Source organism: Sphaerodactylus townsendi, linkage group LG09 (genome assembly GCF_021028975.2).
Source record: "Sphaerodactylus townsendi isolate TG3544 linkage group LG09, MPM_Stown_v2.3, whole genome shotgun sequence".
In the NCBI taxonomy this organism is placed as follows: domain Eukaryota; kingdom Metazoa; phylum Chordata; class Lepidosauria; order Squamata; family Sphaerodactylidae; genus Sphaerodactylus; species Sphaerodactylus townsendi.
This window is the reverse complement of record NC_059433.1, coordinates 91,680,139-91,703,405: the sequence shown is the minus strand read 5'-3', so window position 1 is coordinate 91,703,405 and position 23,267 is coordinate 91,680,139.

Genomic DNA, 23,267 nt, shown 5'->3' with positions numbered 1-23,267 from the left:
TGATGAATGTAAAATTTAAGGGAAGAGATAATATGATAGAGTTGATTTCAAGTTATTTTATTCTAAGAATGGTGTATTCAAAAATGAATTCCCCAATGCTGCACATTATACACACACACACACACACACACACACACACACACACAATCCCAGAGACCTGCATCCCATTCAATGCTCATAATGCCAGTGCATGGCAGCTCTCTCCTATTCTATGAAAGTTATGCCATAAATCTCAGGAGATTGCTCGGGGTGTTCTTCACAGCAATGTTGTCCAAATTTTCAGAAACAGCAATTCAGAAGAAAGTTGCAGTATTTTTGCATCACGAATGATATGGAAAAAAAGTTTTAGGAGAAGGGACGGGGCTTAGTGACAGACCATCTATTTTACATGCAGGAGGGCCTAGATTTAATCTTTGGTATCTCTGTTTAACAAAAAAAAGATCAGGAAGAGGATGATATGAAAAATCTCTACTTAAGACTGGAAATACAGCCTGAGTAGATAATACTGACTGTGAAATACTAGTCTGACTCAGCAGGTTCCCAGAGAAAGATAATGTAAAGAAGGAAGGGCATGTTTTGGAGCAAATGTTCACACCAGTAGACTACAATCTGGAACCCAGAATGAGTTGAGAGTGAGGTATCATTTCCCCCTTCTCCACTATTTCCTTTTTATCTTCCAGAAAGCCCCCATAGCCCCCTTTTTTGTCCTTCCCACCCAACAACCAACCAACTTTTATCTGCTCCTCTATCTTCACCTTTCCCTCTCCCCCCCCCACCAGCCTCTAACATAGGAAAACTGTGGTCCAGTTGTGTGGTGTCAACCACTAGGAAAGGTTCATATGCATATGAGGAAACCCTCAAGAACCTGTGGGGCACCTTACTTTCTTTTGTGCTCCTCCTCAATGCACTAATTCTGCTTTTCCTCCTCTTGGCAACCCCCATATCCTCTCCCCTTTTCCTGTCTCATTCTCTCCTCATTCATCAACCTACTTTTTACCTGCTTTCCATATTCAGCAATATTTTTTTATTTATTTACTTCATTTTTACCCCACTATTAATTACAGTGGGAACCAAAACAATTTACTTTATCCCCCTTCTCTCTTTATCCTCACAACAACCGTGTGATATAGACTAGGATGAAAGTACATAACTGGTCCGAAATCTAGTGATCTTTCACAGCAAGATTGGAATTTTAGCCTGGATCTCCCAGATGCTATTCTGAAGTTCTAAACTGCTACACTGCACAGGGTTTTATAGTATTACTTCTGTTGAAAGTAGCAAGCAGCTAAGCCTAGTTGAGTCATGCAAACCTAGTGGTTGCTGCCAGTCTTAAGGTTGTCAACATCCAGGTGGGACCTCTAAATTTCAATGTATTACAAATTATCTCCAGAGATCTGTTCCCCTAGAGAAAATGGCTGATTGAGAGGGTAGACTCTATGACATATCTGGCTGAGGGCTCTCCCCTGTCCAAACCTATATATATATATATATATAATCTCTACTTAAGATTATATATAATCTCTATTTATATATATAAATGGCAATATATTTTCCTTTAAAATCATATTGGCAGAAGCTAAGTTTTCACAGCACCTCTCAGTATAGGTAGTGGCATGTCCAAAGGTCACAAGTCTGCTTTAACATGATCTAATTAAGAGAATGAGTTACTCCTGAATAACCTGGAGGTCTCATCCTGTGTAAGGGCATGCTTGATTACCACACCTTGCAAAGATACTGTTAAAGACAAAGAATATGGAAAGCCACCTCAGCACCAGATATTGCATTTCCCTATCTCCTCTGGGAACCAAGTCAGCAACAATAGTTGCTCCTCTGCATCTCCTCTACCTTTGTTATGACTTTCCTAATCCACTCACCTTACCCCAGTCCAAAGGTCTCAGCCAAAATCTGAATATCTTGGGCAGTAACCCTAAAAGGTTAATCTGCATGGAAGCCTTACAGCAGCTCCTCATTTAGCTTAACAGTGTAATTTGGCCCCTTTGTCCCAGGCTTAGTCATAGTTGAGCTGATTAACTAGCTCTGCACCCCAAACCCAGCACAGCTGTGAAACCTAATGCAAATGGTTCCTTTTCCTGCCAAGGAACGATCTACCTTATAAAAGTTCAGTTCACCTGGAGCACTTTGCTCATTACTAGCCTGTACCTCCCTTGGTCTGGTCAGTTTGTGACACGATATCGTCTTCTACCGGGTTTGCATGCTGGCGTGGACTCCCTGCCTTCTACTGCTTCTACTTCGAGAACGTTAGGTAACGTATCACCCTGCAAATTCCCAATTCTCTCTCTATCATCCCATCTACTTTTCAACCCTTTTTATATACTAGGAACTTGAATGTATGCGCTCTTATGTTTTACTGTGTGTATGTATTTTGAACTAAATTTGTATAAACGTTTAAAACCTCATTTGGACTCCTGAATTACTCTGTGGATCGCTCTTTGCCAAATTCCTTCCCCGTAGATATAGTCTCCAAGATCTCAACCAAGCCTCCTCTCGCATTGCCAAGTGAGTTCCATTCCCCTTTGCTACTTTGAAAACCATAGGTGTGCTGTTGCACTCTCAGCAGCTGGTGGAGATTCCCTTTAATAAATTAATAACCCCTGTTAAGCTAGGTAACATAATCAATCCTCCCCCAAAGGTAAGAACCACCCTGGAAAGAGCCTGGCCCTCCCCCCGCCTTTTACTCACAGAAACTCCAAGCAGGGAATGTTTGATTTTCTTGCAGCAGCCACTGAGGGAATGTTTTCTTAAAGCTACAGGCACTCTTTCTATCATTTTGGAGGGTTTCAAACTCCCCAATGTATTTTTTAAAAGATTTTGCATTTTTCTGCCAACCTGGGACATTTTTATTTTATTTATTTATTTATTTATTGGACTTCTAAACCACCCCATCCCCGAAGGGCTCTGGGCGGTGTACAACATGACATATAAATAACAAATTATAAAATCATTAAAACAGCGATGACAATAACAATAGTAATAATAATGGAGGCGTCCGACCAACCCCATTTTTAAAATTCTCCCCAAAAGAGAGGGAAGGAGGGCGGCGAGTCACATTTGATAATGGCCAGGATGAAAGGCCAGTTGGGGGCACCATTTCAGCAGCTGGTCTCTCCAAAGGCCCGGCGGAACAACTCTGTTTTACAGGCCCTGCGGAACTCACCAAGGTCCCGCAGGGCCCGAACAGCCGGAGGAAGAGTGTTCCACCAGGCCGGGGCCAGAGCCGTAAAGGCCCTGGCCCGCGTGGAGGCCAGCCGCATCATAGAGGGCTTTGTGAAAAGATCTGCCTTTTCTGTACACAGCTTCACTCACCAGATTTAAGTATCCTAAGATCTGGTCAACTTGTCTATTAGGAAATACTTGTAAGAAACTTGCTGGAGTAGCTAAACCATCTCCTCATCCTTGCCCCCCCCCCCCCCGTGTCTCACTCTTTCCCATCACTTATTTTACTTTCTTTCTGTCCTCTGCAGAAAGGACACTTTCCCTCTCTTTCTGCCCCTACTCCATCACTCCCTCTTTCTCTTTATGCCCCCAGCCCATCACTCACTCTTTCTGCCTCCCCCCCACTCTTCTGGCTGCCCACACACACACACACACACACACACACACCCGCACATCAGTGGTAGCAGCTCTCTTGAGAACTTGAATCTCTGGGTGGCAGCAACCTTTCTGTGGAGGTGCTGAAATGAGATTTGAGGGAGAGGATTAAATCCCCATCATTTTAAAGTGACCTTTTAGATTTTTCTGCAAATCTAGAGGGATCCCCCAAGTTTGAAGAAACTTTGATTGTATCAGGCTGTATCAGGTGCTGGCTTACTGTTAGCATATCTTTTGGGAGCAAGAAAACTAATGTGCTGAGTCTGAGACAGTTGCTGTTTCTTAAGGCTTGGCCATTGTTCTCCAGATAGCTTTAGGGAAGGTGTAGCTGGCAGCTGCATATTTCAGTGGGAGACTGGATGATTTGCCCAGGCAAGCACTTTTCCTATAGGCAACACAGTACAGGTCTATCAATATGGCATCCATCTTAACCTGTATTGCCAAGACACCTTTAGGGGAGACTGGTAGAGTTGTGCTTCCTAAAAACAGGTCTTCCTGTCCCATCTTGGGGCTGTGTGTTAACACCTCAGCAGTTGCATTCTGTTAAAAGGAATTGTCAAAAAAAGTGGAATTACATGTAACACATAGCTCCACTCTAAATTAATCAACAGTATGCTTTACAATCAATATAGATGGTGAAAACTATAGATACCCTTTCAGTCGTAACATTGTAGCTTCAAAGACATGGCTCCCCCCAAATACTTTTAAAAAACTGATGGAAGTACAGTGCGAGGGCTTGAGCAAGCTCAGAAAATGGCTCCAACAAGAAAGTCTGGGAGGCATGGGAAACGTCTTAAAGAGATCGTCCAGCAAGTGAAGACATTTTCAAAATGTTTTCAGAAAAAGAATGGCTGTGCCCTGCCGAATGACTGGCAACTCTAAAAATCATTATTGCTTTATTCAGCTGACAGTTAAGCTGAAAACAACCAGTTTTTCAAAAATAGCAGTGTGGATATGTGAATAGTTTTGAATCTTGAAAGCAAATGGTTGCAAAATTTTAACTAATGGTTTGAAATATAGTTCCAGTTATGTGAGCTCTGTTTTACAAGCTGTCTGGCAAGGGATTTAATTCTGTGTAGACTGTACTACTGTATAACACAGGGAGGAGAAAAACAGTCTCAGTCTAAATTTTCACACGCCATCCAACATGCCTCCTTCTGTGTTCTTAGCTTCTTCCCCCACCGTGAGACCACTCCTGTGCCACGCAAAACCCAAATTTCCACCAAAACACAGCTGTGCATGCCCACCGTTCACATTCAAACGCCTCCACCACCTGCCAGGCAAACTTGCCCGTGGCCCACCACCACCCTCCCCCTTCACCTCACAACGTGCATGCCTAACATCGCACAGCGCGCAATATCCCAATGCGCCCGCCCCATCCACCACCCCTCACTTCGCTGCTCGACCGCTGCGAGTCGCCACCTTTCCACTTCTACTCTCGCTGAGCCATGCACTGAGCCTCCTGTTCTTCCATCCACGGCCACAAACAGACACCCCCAATCTCCCGCACCCCGTTCCCCACTCACTGCACAACAGCCCCACCCCACTTCACCCCACTGCCGCCGCCACTGCCTCCTCCTTGCCGAACAGGCCCCGCGTGAAGCTCTCCAACAGCGGCCGCCCCGGCGGCTCCCCAGCCCGCTGCTCGCCCACCAGAGGAGCTGCACCCCGGCTTCCCGCACAATCCACCACCGCCTCCAGTGGCACTGACCCATCCATGCTGCTGCTGGCCACCTTCCCCACCCTCCCTCCCACACCCACGCACTTTCCCTGGACCACCGGGAGGCGCAGCCTGCCCAGCCGGCTCTTGCCCTGCCCTGCCCTGCCCAGGAACGCCCCCAGGATTGCCCTCCAGCCGGCTGCTGGCCCTCTGGACCAACACTGATTGCCACCTCCAAGGGAGAAAAGCAGCCATGGGGTTTCAGGCCCCTGAGGAAGGGAAGATTTAGGCAGTGGGGATGTGCTGCCAGATACCCCAACCTCCCCCCAGCAGCCACACAAACTCATGTGCTCTGCAAGATGGAAATGAATTGAATTTCCAGCAGAATTCTAGGCACCATCGGGAGGTTGCCAGCCACCCTCCCAGCCAGGTTTCACAAGCTTAAGGAAGAGGTGCCCCCCTCTCCAGATAACACCTCGGGAATCAGGGATTACTTTTACAGGTATCATCCTTTGGGTAGGGCTGGCAGGTTCCGTATATTCGGTTTGCCAAGCAACTGTTTTCACAATGGCGTGCCAGGGAAGGGGGTCTTTGCCCAGTAGGGGGATATCTGAGGGATGTTCTGCCATAAAGCCCAACTCCCTAAGCATTCATTTTCTCCAGGGAAACTGAGCTACTCTGAAGGCTGCATATGAGTTGCGGTTTCAGCAGACCTTCAGTGTTTTACACTCATACCATGTCAACCCACTGCCCCGCAGCAAGTGTTAAGTGGGGTCCAGCAGCAGCAGCAGCACCAGCGACCTAGGCCCCACATAACCCCCCCTCCACAAAAGGCCTTTCCACTTCCACCACGCCCTCCAGACCTCCCCGAGTGATCTGCGCCCTGAGAGCAGCCCACGCCTCCACGTTCAGCCACAGCAACACGTGGCTGGGTACGCTAGTATTTTAAATAAATATATAAATGTACAAGTCTTACAACCTGGGCTTTATTTGTATACTCCTCAAAAATAAATCCTAAAATAATTTTTTGTTTCATACAGTGTCTCCTATTTGATGGGCAACATCTTAATACATGTCACACAGATAATTGGGAAAAAGCAAAATGGCATTTGTAGGGGAAACATAAAAAATACCCCCCTTCTTTAAGCAATTAGATATCCCAGAATGCACAGAAAAAGGAGGTTATTTCACAGTGAGATATTCTTTTATCTGAAAATATGTTTTTCTTCCCTCATCATTTTCCAACATTTCCTGCCCAGCTAGGTTCACAAATTTGGCTCTATCTGGTTATTATTTTCTCATTCTTCTAGAAACTTTTTTCTGAGGCTTCCAAAGGAGATATTGTGTTAAGAGACAAATGCACAGAAGAGCTAGAATACATCTTGGGGCATTTCTCTGATACGATAAATCCCTGTTTAGATCAAATGAAGTAAGATTGGCAGAGTTCCTAATGAACTCTGCTTCACGGCAGCTAGTTCTCATTGAAGAACAGCTATCTGTCTCCGGCATCACTTTCTTCAGCAAAGAATGGCTGCTAGCTAATATTTTCAATGATAAAAAGGATGAAGAAATTTTTTTGCACAACAACCTTGCCTTTTTTTGCTTTTATTTTAAATTTATCCCTTTTGTTTATAGATACCTCCAATTATTTATTTTTTCCCATCACCCATTTTATCTTTTCTCTCAAAATTGCTTTGAGCAGTAAATTAAACTCATTTTGAATAACATATTGTTTTCAAAAGTAATCATCTTTTTTAAAATTGAGTATTTTTAATGGAGTATTTTGCATCTGTCCAAGAGCTAACGATGTGTCTTCACAAGTGACTTATATTGCTATGAATAAATGTAATGAATGGGATATATCTGGCATATTTCAAGAACTGGTATGTTCTGTTTAAGCACTGAAGATAGATTATTTACTGCATCCCACAGTAAACTTTTCAATATTAACCTGTTCTTTCCTTTCCATTTTTTTCCTCACTGAAGACCTCCAACTCCAAGAAATACCAGTGCCATGATGTGGAGGCAGGCAATGAGAATTTACTAGTGCCCTGCAAAACCCACCATGGATCATCCTAAGTCAGTGGTGGTGAACCTTTGGCACTCCAGATGTTATGGACTACAATTCCCATCAGCCCTTGCCAGCATGGCCAATTGGCCATGCTGGCAGGGGCTGATGGGAATTGTAGTCCATAACATCTGGAGTGCCAAAGGTTTGCCACCACGGTCCTAAGTCAACTGGTTCTTGTGGGTTTTCCACACAGCCTGGAAAACCCACCAGAACCAGTTGAATCCGGCTGTGAAAGCTTTCAACAATACATCTTAAGTCAGTTGTGACTTGATAGCCAAAAGAGAGAGAGAAAAGAAAAGAAAAGAAAAGGAGTCTTTAGAACCACCTTTCTACAAGGCCCAGTCTCTGCCAGGGATGCCACAGATTTCTCAGCAAACCCATTGGAAAGTTGAATGAATCCTGCTTGACACTCATGATCAGGCTGTAAGATGAATTGCGATATGTTCAGATTGCATTGAGCAACTTGAACAGTAGCAAAACTAGTGTGCAGCTGCGTGTAGGCCAGAAGATGACTCACAACTGACTGGCCCTTAACAACATACTTTTATCTGCCTCTCCCATCTTAAGTTTTTCCTCCTTCCTTTCCACTGGCAACTTCTACCCAGGAAAACTATGGCCCAGTTTCACAGTGCCAGTTGCCAGTCCAAGCCCAGTTCATGGTAGACAATGACCTGTGAGGGGAGACGTTATTGTCCTCTATATCACCTTTCTGCACATTACTTCCTCTTTCCTTCCTCCTGACAATCACTGTATCCTTATCCTTCTCTGCTTCCCACTCTCACACCAACTTAACTCAGTCCCATCTTCAGCTATATTTGTTTACTTCATTTATACCCTCCAATGGTGACCCAAAGCATCACACATAATGTTTCTCTCTCCAATCTACAGCCCATGTGACAGCTTCCCTACTTCAATGACAATGGGGCCAGCAACTCTTCAGTCTGCAGTCTTTTAACCTTTGGTGCAGCCTGCAGGTACAGACGAAGTTCATTTTGCAGGAGGATATAAATCCCCAATGAATTTTTAAAAATGTTTTCAATATTTTATGCAAACCTGGGAGGAGGGTTCCCTCAAGTCTGCATAACTGTGGCCCTGATCCACAGATTGATATATCCACAGATGGGGGTCACATTTCATTATTAGAACATTTGAAATGTTATATGTTAGCTTGAGCCATATCCAGAACATCCTGAAAAGAGATTTAAATAGTCTTGTATCATGTGTTAAATATTTAAGTAGAGCTACTGAGCTTTTATTTGAAAGTTTAAGGTAAAGCTTCACTTGATCTAAAAAACTGCTTTCAATTATAAAGATATTGAATTATTCAATAGAGTCTTCACAGTGATATCATAAGTACATGTTTTCAGTAGAAGCAGCAGAGAAGGACCAATTAGACTTCAACCCGCACTCTGTAAGCCTTGATGATCAGATGCTCTAAAAACACTCTGTAGTCCCATGCCAAAGTTACTTTGTGTGAGAACATAGCAGTCCTTCTGATTTACTGATTCTTTTCACATATTAGATGACCATAACAAAATTTAAATCTCTTCTGCTTCTTTATATGTATTAGGATATAGAAAAGTTTTTGTTCTTCCTACCTCAGTTTTTCTTGTCTTCATTTTATTTTTACTTTTTTGTCCTTTTTTTAAAAAAAAGAATAGTTCTGAAAGCACTGTGGAAGCGTGCATCAGTCTCTGCTTGAGGGAGTGGAGCAACATAGAGGAAGGGGAAACAGAAGTAGCACTCCAGGGTGCCCTTAAGTTAAGGCTCCCAAGACTGTGTAATGAATTTTCTGTCTTTTTGGGGGACTGTAAATAACACCCTCCATAGTGTAACATAGTGTAAATAACACCCTCCATAGGGGGCTGTAAATAACACCCTCCATATTCAGGTGTACAGCAATTTAGTGAACAAGTTCCGCCAAGTGTTCCGCACCCCACTGTCAGGCCACTTCCAAGGGGCTACCCCTAAGGGAGCCAAACTTAGCCCCTTGGGTTTCAAACTTTTTTTTCTGTTCTCTCCTGGCACACCACTCCATTGAGGGGCTCCACTGTCACAAGTGGTGCAGTTACAACAAATACTTTACACTCATTCCATTTTAAGAACTGTTCCCTATGTAGCAGTAGCTGAGGAAGATGGCTTATTGGCAGTCACTGAGCATTTCAACACAGGACAGATGAGATTTGTGTGAATGGCTGCAGTCTCTGCATTAGTCCCTCTTAATGGAACTGGGATCAGAGTCCTTGGCAGGGCACAGAAGACATGGCTGTACCTAGCCAGGCAGTTGTGGCTGCTTGAGTTCCTTGTGACGGACACATATTCAGTCTGTGCTCTGCCAACTGCATTGGCTTTGGGTGGAGTACCAAATCAGATTCAAGGTTTGTGTACTAACCTATAAAGCCCTAAATGGACTGGGACAGGCGTATTTACAGGATTGTCTCCCGGTACATTTCCCAAGGATTGCTCCATTCAGCAAATACCAAGCTACTAGTGGTCTCCAGCTCCAAAGAAATCCTGATGGAATGTTCTGTCTGAGGAGATCAGCGCATGACCTTATGCAGTTTTGCAGAGCCTGCAAGGCAGAGCTGTTTCACAAGGCATATAGTTGAGGCAACTACAGTTATCCATCAAGGCCTCCCCCTAATTTCTAATTTCTAACTTCAACATTCAGTTATCAAGGCCTCTTGAAGTTAAGGCTGTTGTTTATTTGTTAAATTTTATGAACTAGTAGTTCATCGCTGCTTAGATCTACGAATATTTTTCATTGATGTTTAACTGTTTTTAATGTGTTATATAAGAACATAAGAAAGTGCCTGTGGGATCAGACCAGAGTCCATCTAGTCCAGCACTCTGCTACTCACAGTGGCCCACCAGATGCCTTTGGGAGCTCACATGCAGGATCTGAAAGCAATGGCCTGCTGCTGCTGCTGCTGCTGCTCCCGAGCACCTGGTCTGCTAAGGCATTTGCAATCTCAAATCAAGGATGATCAAGATTGGTAGCCATAGATTGACTTCTCCATAAATCTGCCCAAGCCTTTTTTTAAAGCTATCCAGGTTAGGGGCCATCACCACCTCCTGTGGCAGCATATTTCAAACACCAATCACACGTTGCATGAAGAAATGTTTCCTTTTATTAGTCCTAATTCTTCCCCCCAGCATTTTCAATGTATGCCCCTGGTTTTAGTATTGTGAGAGAGAAAAATTTCTCTCTGTCAACATTTTCTACCCCATGCATAATTTTATAGACTTCAATCATATCCCCCCTCAGACATCTCCTCTCCAAACTAAAGAGTCCCAAACGCTGCAGCCTCTCCTCATAGGGAAGGTGCTCCAATCCCTCAATTATTATCGTTATATGTATATGTTGTAAGCCTCCCCAAGTCCAGAAGGGGGGAGGCAAAATGCTAAAATGAATTTAATAATAATAATAATAATAATAATAATAATAATAATAATAATAATAATAATAATAATAATAATAATAATAATAATAATCCCCCCACCGGGTGCCACCTTGTCGTTGGCGGGGGGCTTAACTGCTTCTGTGATGTTGAGAGCTAAAGCTGATGATCTAAAGCTTGATACAGAAAGATTCAGCAAAAGGGACAATACCAGGAAACTACAGGCCAATAACGTGTTTGCCTACAATGTTCAAACTGCTGACAGGCATAATTGCTGATCAAATCCAAGATTACTTGGAGGCAAATAACATCTTGCCAGTAGAACAAAAAGGTAATAAAAGAAGAAGTAGGGGCACCAAAGATCAGCTTCTGATTGATAAAATGATACTGGAGAACTGCAAAAGCCGCAAAACAAACCTGTATACAACGTGGATTGATTACAAAAAAGCATTCGACTCACTGCCACACAGTTGGATCATCAAACGTCTGGATGTCATTGGGGTTTGTGAAAATATTAGCAAGTTTACTCAAAATGCAATGAAACACTGGAAAACTGAGTTGTTCGTGGGCAACCAAAGCTACGGAACTGTCAACATCAAGAGAGGAATTTTCCAGGGTGACTCACTGTCACCATTGTTGTTCATCATTGCAATGATCCCACTGTCAACAATTCTACAAAAAACAAACCTGGGCTATCAAACTGCAAGAAATTCACCAAAAATCTCCCACTTGCTGTACATGGATGATCTAAAGCTTTATGGAAAATCAGAAACTGAAATTCAGTCACTGACCAACACAGTCAGAATCTTCAGCAATGACATTAGTATGGAGTTCGGCTTGGACAAATGCGCCACAATGGCATTGAAGAAAGGGAAAATTACTGACAGTAAGGGCATAGAGATGCCTAATGGAAAAACCATAAAGTGCAATCAACCTGAATCCTATAAATACCTGGGAATACTACAGCTGGACAACATCAAGCATGGACATGTGAAAAATGTGGTCAGCAGAGAATATGTCCAAAGGGTCAGAAAAATTTTGAAGAGCAAATTAAACGGCGGGAATACGATCAAGGCTATCAACACCTGGGCCATACCCCGTCATCAGATACACTACTGGAATTGTGAACTGGACGCAAGCAGAGCTGGATGATCTGGACAGAAAAACAAGAAAACTGATGACAATCCACTACTCATTACACCCACGTAGTGATGTTGACAGACTTTACCTACCCAGAAAATCAGGAGGTAGAGGGCTTCTGCAAGTGAAACAAACGGTGGAAGAAGAGAAACATGCACTGGCAGATTATCTGAAAAACAGTGAAGAACCAACATTGATGGAAGTCAACAGCAGAAAACTGCTCAAAGTGCAAAAGACAAAGAGTGAATACCGTAAAAATACACTGCAAAGCAGAAGAGAAAACTGGCAAAAGAAGGCTCTCCATGGACAGTTCCTAGAAAAAATTGAGGACAAAATTGACAAGGAAAAAACCTGGTTGTGGCTCACAAATGGAACTTTGAAAAGGAGACTGAGAGCTTGATTCTTGCAGCCCAAGAACAAGCAATTCGAACAAACGCCATCAAAGCCAGAATTGAAAAGTCAACTACAGATCCCAAGTGCAGACTCTGCAAGGAAGCAGACGAAACAATAGATCACATACTTAGCTGCTGCAAGAAGATCGCACAGACGGACTACAAGCAGAGGCATAATACTGTTGCTCAGATGATTCACTGGAACTTGTGCCACAACTACCATCTGCCTGTGACAAAGAACTGGTGGAATCACAAACCTAAAAAGGTCACTGAAAATGAACACATAAAACTACTCTGGGACTTCCGAATTCAGACTGACAAAGTTTTGGAACACAATACTCCTGACCTCACGATTGTGGAAAAAAAGAACGTGTGGATAGTTGATGTTGCAATTCCTGGTGACAGCAGGATTGATGAGAAGCAACTGGAAAAACTTACACGATACGAGGATTTAAGGATTGAACTACAAAGACTCTGGCACAAACCAGTAAAGGTGGTCCCAGTGGTGATCAGCACACTGGGTGCAGTGCCTAAAGATCTTGAACGGCACTTAAAAACAATTGGCGCTGACAAAATCACCATATGTCAGCTGCAAAAGGCCACCCTACTCGGCTCTGCACGCATGATTCGTCGATACATCACACAGTCCTAGATGCTTGGGAAGTGTCCGACGTGTGATGTAATACAAAATCCAGCATATTGATCTTGCTTGCTGTGTATAACTGTTTTGTATAATAATAATAATAATAATAATAATAATAATAATAATAATAATAATAATAATAATAATAATAATAATAATAATATGGATGGACCTGGGGTTTGGTTTCATCTAGCTCAGGGGTCTGCAACCCGCAGATACGGAGCCACATGCGGCTCTTTCAGCCTTATACTGTGGCTCCACGTGGCCTGGAGGTTAGCATGGGCGTGTCCCTCCAGGAAAGGTGAGTGGAGGGGCCAAACTGGAGGCGTCTCCATGCAGAGCCACCTCTCTGGCTCAGTAGATCTTCGGGGCCATGGAAAACGGGTCCAAATGGCTCTTTGGGTGGTAAAGGTTGCTGACCTCTGATCTCACTGGCTCCCAAAGTGCTTTCAGCCTAGGAATGCCCTGTCAGAGGTAGAAAGTTACACCAACAAAAAAACCAGCATCATCCATAGATACTAATGAAAGTCAATAGTTGTGCCTCTAACATTGCCACAGTTGAGCCCACAAGGGCCAGTGATGCTCAGGATGGCAACAGTGGGAGCAGTTAATCCCCCCTTCCCTGCTGTGGAGTGGTGCTAGAGGCCTGCACTGGCATAACTTAGTGTTACATAGGCATATCTCTAAGGCCCTTTCAGCATGGGCCAATAAACACGGGTTGAGTGCGGGATAAAACCCAGGGTGGGGTGGGGTGGGGGAACTTCTCATGGATCCTGCTCCTAATATGAGTCCATTCCACTTTCCCTCCAAAACCAGGTTTTGTTTTAACATACCTTGCAGCCGCGACCAAGCAAAATGGCTGGGCAGGAGGTGTGTTATGTGGCTTCGCTTTCCCCTGTTTCTTCACCTCCCGGCTTGTATCTGCAAAGGCAGGGAGACAGGCAGACATCTTTGGCATCAGCAAGGCTCTGGGGGTGCATCTGTGCCTGCCTGCATAGCTGTGCATTGATGGGAGGTAGGTACCAAAAAAACCCCGACGTACCTCTGTGCGAAGGTGAGTCAGTGGCCCATGTTGACTCCAGGGCCGCTCACACAGAGCTGTGCAAATGGCCCAGGGCTGCACTGGGCTCATGTACCATGGCTGCACCCTGTGTTTATTGACCCATGCAGAAAGGGTCTAGGATACAATTACATAACACTCAGTCCATTCCCTGAGGGCTTTCAGGGCTCCCTTAGGATTACACAGTTAATCAGACAATTAAGAATGCACATTTAGGGGTCTTGTGTTGTGGACACACATACTAAAAAAACCAGCTACTCTCCGTATGAACTACTGTGGTCATCTTCAGGGGACCCTTATGAAGGTGCTGTTTAAAAAAGAAACATGAACAAGTTTTATGCTGCTATGGGTATAAAGCACCATATGGGCTTTTTCGATGGGAAAGGGCTGCTAATGAAGCCTTATTCAGACAAAGCCATCTGTCGATATACATGGCATGACAATTCATAAAGCAGCACAACTTTTGTAAGAAGCATTTACTTGCTTATTTGTATTACTTGGAAAGTAAATAAATATTAGGTCAGTGATTCAAGATGGTCTGAAAGCTTTAATGAAAAAAGAACAAGAGGTTCAGGAAATGTTAGGAATATGTATGTTTTGCAGTGTGTCTAGGCAACATTTGTGCATTTGGATTTTTCAAATATGCAAACAAGTAAATTGCAATCATAGAGGATAACTCTGCCAGCTGCTGATGTCCCAGTGGTCATTAACCTTACTTGGGAATATCTTTTCCTTACTGCTTTGTCTCAGTGGTGACGTATGAAAGCCACTATCTCCTCAAATATAATCTGCTCTCTTGGGGCTTTTCCCCATGCTTAACTTACTCCTTCTTTTCTAGATAGTCAATCCACAACGTTTGGAATTGATGGGGGTATGGTTGTTCTGCATGTCTACCCGCCCTGTGCATTTTTACAGTTGTGCAGTCACTTTGTTTTCTTCTGCACATGGCTTAAATAATTAGGACTTTCAATGGAGGATGCTGTCATAATCAGTGTCAACCTAGCACCCCCTTTTAAGAAAAACCTTTATAATATTGATATATCAATACCGTGTACTAGTACTAGTTTTAAGCATGTTCTCTGAATTTCTGGATTTCGCTTTTTTTAAAAGTAAGAGCCCCATCTCATGGGGGGGGGGAGGCAAATCCATTTTGGGGAATGGTGCGCCAGCCATGCTGGTGGGCTTGCCCTCCCCGGGGTTGGTAGGCTGCAGTCTGAACTTAAGCCAGTCTTTTGAGGCTTCTCAGTGGCAGAGAGGCTGTTGCACTTTGTGAGTCTTCCCACACTGCTAGGAAACCTAGTTGGGAGTAGCAGGAGAGTGCCACATTGCCACCAGGACCCACCACCTCCAGTGTGGATGGGGTTGCTTGTCTCTATTGTATGCCTTTCCCCTTATAGCTCTGTGAAGGAAGAAGCTAGAGACTTACTTTAAAAAAAATGAAAGCTGGGATTTCAATAAACTGCTTAAACTGGCATTACGACACTATATTGTTGTATCAATATTTTAAGGCCTTAAAAATGAAACCACTTGTCTTCTTCAGTGGGAGGGAGAGGAGAGGGACTGGTTTTCCATTGATGACAATCCTATTATTGGAAAGTGGATTTGAGGTGGGTCAGCATGGGTGGGACACAGGAAAACAATGAAAAAATTATATACCAAGAAAAAGTTGACTCAAAATCAGCTTCCAAAAAAATAGCTTGGTGAAGCTAATGTCATTTCTATGGAACTGAGCACAATGTATCTCTTCTTAAGGAGGAAGCCTTGCTGGTTAATACATTTTCAACAGAGAACAGTCGGGGGTGGGGGGGGGGAGGAGAAGTGCAGACTTCTCCTGGTCCGTAAGCAAATTGGATGAAACTAATGTGAAAAAATACTGTTCATGAAGAAAGTTTACTGGACTGGAATGCTTTAAAAATACAAATTCCATCAGAGATACATTATTCATTATATAGTTGGGTGTACAGAAGCACCGCGCGCCAAAAATTTCATGCTACTATTTGTAAGCATTGTGGAGCATTGTTACGTTTTTTGCATTAGGTACCCCATTTTGAAAATGCAACCCTCTCAGGTTTAGATCACAGCAGCTGCTTTCAAAGTTTCTGTCTCCACTCGGAAGAAGAGAAGCTCTCCTTGTACAAATTACAAGTGCCTTTGTTTGTTTAGTTACACACTAAAAAAGAAAAATTGCTTTCTGTAGTTTTAGACATTAAATAATGTTCTAGTCTACTTAGTGTCTCAATAAAAAATTCCTTTTGATGGCTTTGCAGATAAACCCCCTGAGCTTTAACTCAAGGCACTGAATAATCAATTGTTTGTATGGGCTGCGCTGCTGCTAGCTTTGTTTTTTTCCCAAGGAGAGAAAGAGGAAAAAAGTTGATTAGTCTTATTTTTCATTCAGAGAGCAGAAAATGGGTTTCAGTGTGCTTCAGTGTGTAGCTCATTTACTTCTTTTTTTCCTGAAAGATTTCTGACATGATAGTAGGGGGAAAAAGAGTAAAACGTAGAGGGTTCTTTCCCCTTGGCTAATAAAAATGTCAAGGTTGGTTGGAAACTAGTGTATAAATTCAACCTTGGGGTCAAAACTTAAATAGCTGGATTTGGGGTAGCTTTTAACTCTGGGTGTGATTGACATAGAAATAAAGGCAATAATAAAACCTCATATTGAATGGACGACATCTAAGGATCCCTTGCTTGGGTTTTCCTAAGATGACAAGTCTTTCTTGCCTGCCTGCCTGCCTGTCTTGCACTGTACTTTTTCTGCATTCCTTGTAATCAGTCTTTATAATGGCTTTGTTAGGTAGGCCAGTAATATTATTTCCATTTTGCAGATAATGGACTGAGGCTAAGAGAGAGCAGATGGCCTATGTCTAAAGTTCATGGAGGGGATGAAGTTTGAACAGGTATTGGCACTGAATGGGGAGTACATTCCATAAATAGGGTGCCACCATGTGGAGAAAGAAAGAGTTAATCTTGTTTCTAAGCATAGTTTGGTGTCTGTGTGAATGCTTTGCCTGACATTGCCATGGCAATCCAGAAGCTGCTTATCTATACCAAAATTGCAGGATTCTCTTCTTTAACTAAAACTTGAATTCAGCTGAGATCGTTCCATTGGTGGGGTCTCCCTCTTGGGAGCAAAACATCTGCCCAGATACTAGAAGATTCTGTCATGCGTTCATTGCTGATTGGATCATTTCGGTTACTAGGCCTGGTGTAGGATTTCTATTTTTGTTAAAGTGTATGAGTTTATCAGTACCCCTTTGTTTCTATTCTTGCTGTATGAATCCGTGTTTGTCCAAACTTTGTACATGTTCCAGTTACCTGTTTCCAGTTACTACTACTGTCCGTCATGCATCTGTATTAGGGCATTGTGTAAGTATCGGTTAACTTAGGTTTTTTTTTTAAGTATTCATTCACCTAACTGAGCTGTGTTTTTTACTGTGTTTCTTATATTGACTTAAATTGTCAGCTACTAAGTTTTATTTTGCGGTTTTAAAAATAAAACTTAAAACTTTTAATTCCTGTGTTGCTCTGAGTTTCTGGGTCAACCCACGCAGCACAACAATTCAAGAAGAACTGTGAAGGCCCTTATTGTCATCACAAACCACACATCTTCTCTCAGTGCCTTTCAGGTTGAGCCATTCATCTGTCTTTCAGATATAAAGGAAACAAGCAACAAACGCATCTTTCTCTTCTGCATGCTCATATTGGAACAAAAACCTGTAGAATTCAACCAAGCTGATTTCAGAGTAAACATGTGTTTGAGAATGACTGGAGACCTTATCCTTTCGTTCACAAAGCAGACACTGAGCTAACCCTTCAGTGTTAAGACTTTCTGGGGACATTATGGTCAGCGCTTTGTTTTCTTTGGATATGAAAGCACAGTAGAATCATGGAATGTTTGCTTTATGTAAACAGGTGACAAACAGGCTTCTTTAAGCAGATAGTAGAGTCACTTACACTGCATCAGATTCTTGGAAAGCAGCTGTAATAGTCAACACCCTTTTGTAGTTCTCTTCTCCCCTCTCCAACTTACAAACTGCTCTTTCTTTATCACAGATCTGAGACCATACCTCTTGTCCATTCAAAGGTGATCTGAAGCCAGTAAAGGATTCTTAAGGCTGTTTTTGTCAACTCCTGGACTACCCATCAACCATTTTCTCACCCTCACATGTCAGCAGCTGTAACAATAGATATATATACCACCAGCTGCTCAGGAAGTCTTTCAAACCCCTTGTCAGTATGCTGCCTCACTGATCTTATTATGGATTTTAATACAGGGAGGCAAGATTCAGAGCAGAGTTTCAGAACTATTGAAGATTAAACTGCAAAAAAAGCCTGTGTGTTTTATTATTGAAAGAATTTATTTTAAAAACCTCAGAGAACATAGTTATTGACAAAAGCCAAACTCACTTTTTTTTTCAGCAAAATAACTTATAGGAAAATAACTTTGGCAAGTATTGTTTATAGCAACTGAAATCAGTGTAAATTATAGTAAATCAGTGTAAATTATAGTAAAAGAAATCAGTGAATAGACTAAAATGCAGATTCTCTGGAAAGGCTGCTGAAAGGCACTCCAGTAACTTCAGAAGTGTGGGGTAGGGGGAATCAACATCCACTTGCAACTTCATCTAAGAGGGCTTCTACTCCACAAACTCATGTCGATATTTGAGAATACTGGTATACAGTTGCAAAGCCCGCTTGGAGGGTTGAAGGCAGAGACAAGGACGAGCAACACTGACAGCATCTCTACATCACTTTCATGTGATTCCTAGAGCTACCTATGTCATTCCCATGTTTTTCGTGGAACTGACATAGCACCACTGTCACAAAATTTCCTACTGCTGCTCAGAGTGGTGGCAATCAAAGAGGGGTGCCAGAGGGAGGTCTCCTGCAGTAGCAAATGAACGGCAGACTCTACTGGTAAAAATCTGTGCTCCTTGCATTTGTTGCCATCTTGTTGTCTCAAGATTTGCCTCAGACTGAGAAACTCTGCTATCCTTAGCTGGTGATTTTTGTTAAGACTGTTCCAGGGAGACACAGATCATTAAAAAGAAAAGACTATTTTCCTGAAGTGAAGGAGGGGTTGAGAGTTCAGTTTGTGCTTCCCCATGGAAATGCTGATATTTAGAGAGCTTTCAGTGTAATAAGTGTAGGAGCTTGGAAAATCCCTTAGTGGAACACTAAAACTTATAAAACTGTAAAATAAATCCTTTAAAATAGATTTTCCTGTGTCTAATCTCATGAGAGAAAGGTTGTAGCTAACCCAATATGTAGTTTCAGGACCCAAACAGAATCCAGACATTTGAAAAGTTTAAAAAATGCCAGAGATTCTTCTGCACAGTGCAGAAGGTAGAAATCAGAAATGCTGTACACTTTTTTGGTAAAAAAAAAGGATTCACCTTGTGTTCTTAATTATTCATTCCTCAGTAGTGTGGAATAACCATGATTAATCTTATTTTTTACCTTTGTGTTCTACACTCTCTTGAAAGACCTGATTGCAGCATACCCGAGTTTCTCGAAAAATACTAACCAGAGATGCAGCTGTTGTAGGGCACCTTTAGTACTTTCTGTTGCCATTACATATACTGAGTAGCTTCAACTGAGTGTATAAAGGTAATCCACACATATCAGTGGAAACAACATCAGGTATGTATTTCCCCCAAAAAATAAAAGGAAGTCTTCTGACAGCTTAAAAGGTTTGGATCCCAAGAACTGTGAGTGGAGCTAAACTCCTGGAATAGATTCTTCTTCCCTCTTCTCCCAGTCTTTTCCCTGATTCCCACAGCAGCCAAGAAGTTCTCCTGAATCCAGATCATTAAACCATATGAAACTTTGTGGGTTGCTGGGAAATCTATGGAAATTGTAGATTGTTCAGGAAAATAATGGCTTATCTGCTAATGGCTTGAAGTGACTTCCACTAAGACAAGGTCTACTTTTGGTTATACATATTTATTGTCCTACAAGCATTTGTGGGCATGGTATAGATGAGATAGAAAAAATGTAAATTGTGTGGCAATGAAATATAAAAGGAAACACCCTATGCAAGGTTTATTGTCCATAAGGTAAGAACAGTAAGCAATGACAACAGTAGTGGGTGATTTTATTAATTTATTCATTAGAGTTTCATCCTAACTCATCACGAGTACCAGTGAATTTCTGTCCCCCAAGGTCTCATAATTGAAATATGTATATAATTTGAAGGATAAAAGGATATGCTAGATGTGGATCAGAATTCCATCTCAGACAATAACAGTGATAGTTCTCTGGAACTCTGCACAGTAGGTAGGTGAATCTTTACTCCCAGATCCTGAAGCATCCCTCCTCTCTAGCAGCAACTGTTGGTAGAATCCTTCAGAAGAGCTACTATACAATGCAATGAGCAGGATGATATCAGAGTTCAGTCCCAGGTGCAATGGTGGTTGACAACTGTGCCAGAAGTAGATCTTAATCTTTAGATTCTGTAATAGTATAATCTTTCTAGACATGCTACACTAATTTAACACTTCTGTTACCAGAATCCATTATGCCTTTGAAAGCCGAATGAGATAGTGTTACCTCTCTGGAACATTTCCTGTGGGTATCATTCATTACGTTTTCACTTCTTCCTCCAGGCTCTTCTCCACACAATCACCCATCCCACAAGCCAGGTCAGATGTGCTTAGTTCACCGATCAAACAGCATCATATGCTTTCATATACTATGGGAGGTTTGAAAGCTCTTTTTTCTTGGAATGTTGCCTTCCTAGTATAAATCTACTTTATTATATGTGAGTAACTAGAAGTACAATCTCAAACAGAAACCCCATTCTAAACCTAGATAAGATTGCACTGTGAATTAGTCTGTAAGACTTACGTATAGTCTGAATGGAGTAGAGGTGTCTGCATTAGTAAGTAGGTGGTATGGGAAGAAACAGAGACGCTTAGAAAGAAAATGGAGCATGGGTGTCCTAAACAGCTGCTCTATTTCACAAACCCTTCATAGATTTTTTGCTGGAGGAAGAGCTGTGGGTCAGAGGTCTTTAATGAATGTTGCAAAGAAACCTCTGCCATTAATAGTAAAAGCCAAAATGAACGCATATCCACTTAGCATGCAAATAATGTGAATAATATGTTACAATAATAGGGGGCTGAAACATAATTTAATTTGATTTGATTTGACTTTTAATTTATATACCACCCTCCCCCGAAGGGCTCCGGGTGGTGTACAATATAGTAAATAACAAAGGCATATCAATACAATAGGCATAAAACACCGTCAATTACAACAATCTAGACACAACTAACACATATCAGCATAATAGCATCCTAACAATTTGTAACAATATAATAGCATCTTACATTTCACAGCATAATAATAACATAACATAATCATAATCTAACCCTTTGGATACAAATTTCTCCATGCCAAACTGGCAATGAAAGCAAACACACTAGCCACCTATTTTCTCCAATACAACACATTCATTATTTATTTTCTCAGGTCTTCAAATATGAAATTATAAGTATGAATCATAAGTTGTAGCTTGAAGCTACCAAAATGATTTTTCTCTTCCTGAACATTCTTTCAAGCCAAGGCAGAGCAAAACTAATTCCGTACAATATAACTGAAGGGCTTGCAGTTGTTGGAATAAATAGCACATAACTTTCTGAGTTTGCCAGAACCCCCACTACTTCCCTGTAGCTTGAAAGTAGTTGTCGCACAGGAAGAGTGGTAGAAAATTCAGCTCTGAAAACCTCACTGCAGATCTACTTAGATTTTCTTTTGTTGTTGCTGTTGCTCTTATGTGCTGTTGGAATATTGTGTGGAGTTTTAGTCACTGTATCTCTAAAAAAAACTGCAGAGCTGGAGAAAATACAGGAGATGGAAACCAAGATGATTGGAGCATCTTTCCTCTGACGGAAGTCTGAAAAGTTGAGGACTTTTTAGTTTAGAAAAGAAATGACTTAGGAGGGACCTGTAGCAACATGGGTAGTAGTAAAGAGAAGATATAGATACAACTATAGAGTTCAGAGGCAAGAGGAGTTACTGGACTGAGCTGCCAACAACTTGGAGAAAAACTTTTCTGCCCCCCTAGGTGAGATGTAATGAGATATTATTTACCAGGTGATGGGAATGAGCCAGGTAGGTTACATTCTGTAGAATTATTATTGTGAATGACTTTGTGAAGAACACTGTTCATCATCATGGCTTTGGTGTAGTCGCACACTGGGACTGCACTTGAACAGAGCCAGTGACAAACAGTTTTCAAACTTTTTCCTCCAGAAGGTGCTCTTGCCATTAGGCATCCTCATGCAATTCCCCCCCCCCACAGTCACATGCCTAATGGCAGAGCACCCTCCCTTCAGTTCTTTTTTTGCCATGACAAGAAAGGCTGGAGTTTTACGAGCTGTGTGTGTGTGAGACTGTTTTGCTGTTTGTGTGGCTTTTCTACCTCACTTGGATGCAATGTAGTGCAGGTTGAAAATGGCCTTAAAATGTGGGGTGTGGGGGTGTGGTTCTAAAATGACAAAAACTGATGACCACATCTGCTTCATGATTTGCCTTGGGGAAGGGCGTAATGTGACTGGGTACAAGATTTGCCAGCAGTTTACCCCTAAGGCAAGGCATGATAGGGCTCTGAAACTAAAGGCGGATGTTTATGAGAAAGCACTGTCAACGATGAACATACCAGTGAATGGTCCTTCATCGTATGCTGCTAAGAAGAGAACGTGATCACCATCTGTGTCATCAGTGAGGTTGGTTCCAGCAGGGTAGTCATCAGAACGAGATCGAAACTGATCTTCTTCAACTTCGGTTCTGAGAAGTACATCAGAGTCACTTGGAAAGAAAGCAAAGAAGATGACTAAGCACTTCACGGAGCATCATAGCCCTACACAGAGTGTTGGAGATAAGGAGAGGGGGATATCACTCCTGCAAACACCTCAATGCAGTCATTGTCCCCAGGAGCACCAACCCATGTTCAGGATCAGCCTGTATCTGTGAATGTGGCCATTCCAGTGGGATTGCACCCATTGGTTCTGGTGACTTTGGATCTGCCTGGAAATTTGCTGCAGCTGGAGAAGATTTCATCTGAACCAAGGATGGTTCCTATAGAATGTCAGGGGCCAGGATAGGCTAGCTCTTCAAAACATGAGCTTGACTCTGATCAAGAGAGCAGCTTATTGGTGTCAGACAAAGATTTAGATCTGGAAGATGAGACTTCATCTAATAAAAAGGTGGTGGAAGGGTCAGAACCATCACCATCTGAAGACTTGAGACTATACACCCAGCAGATGTTGAAGATGGCAAAGG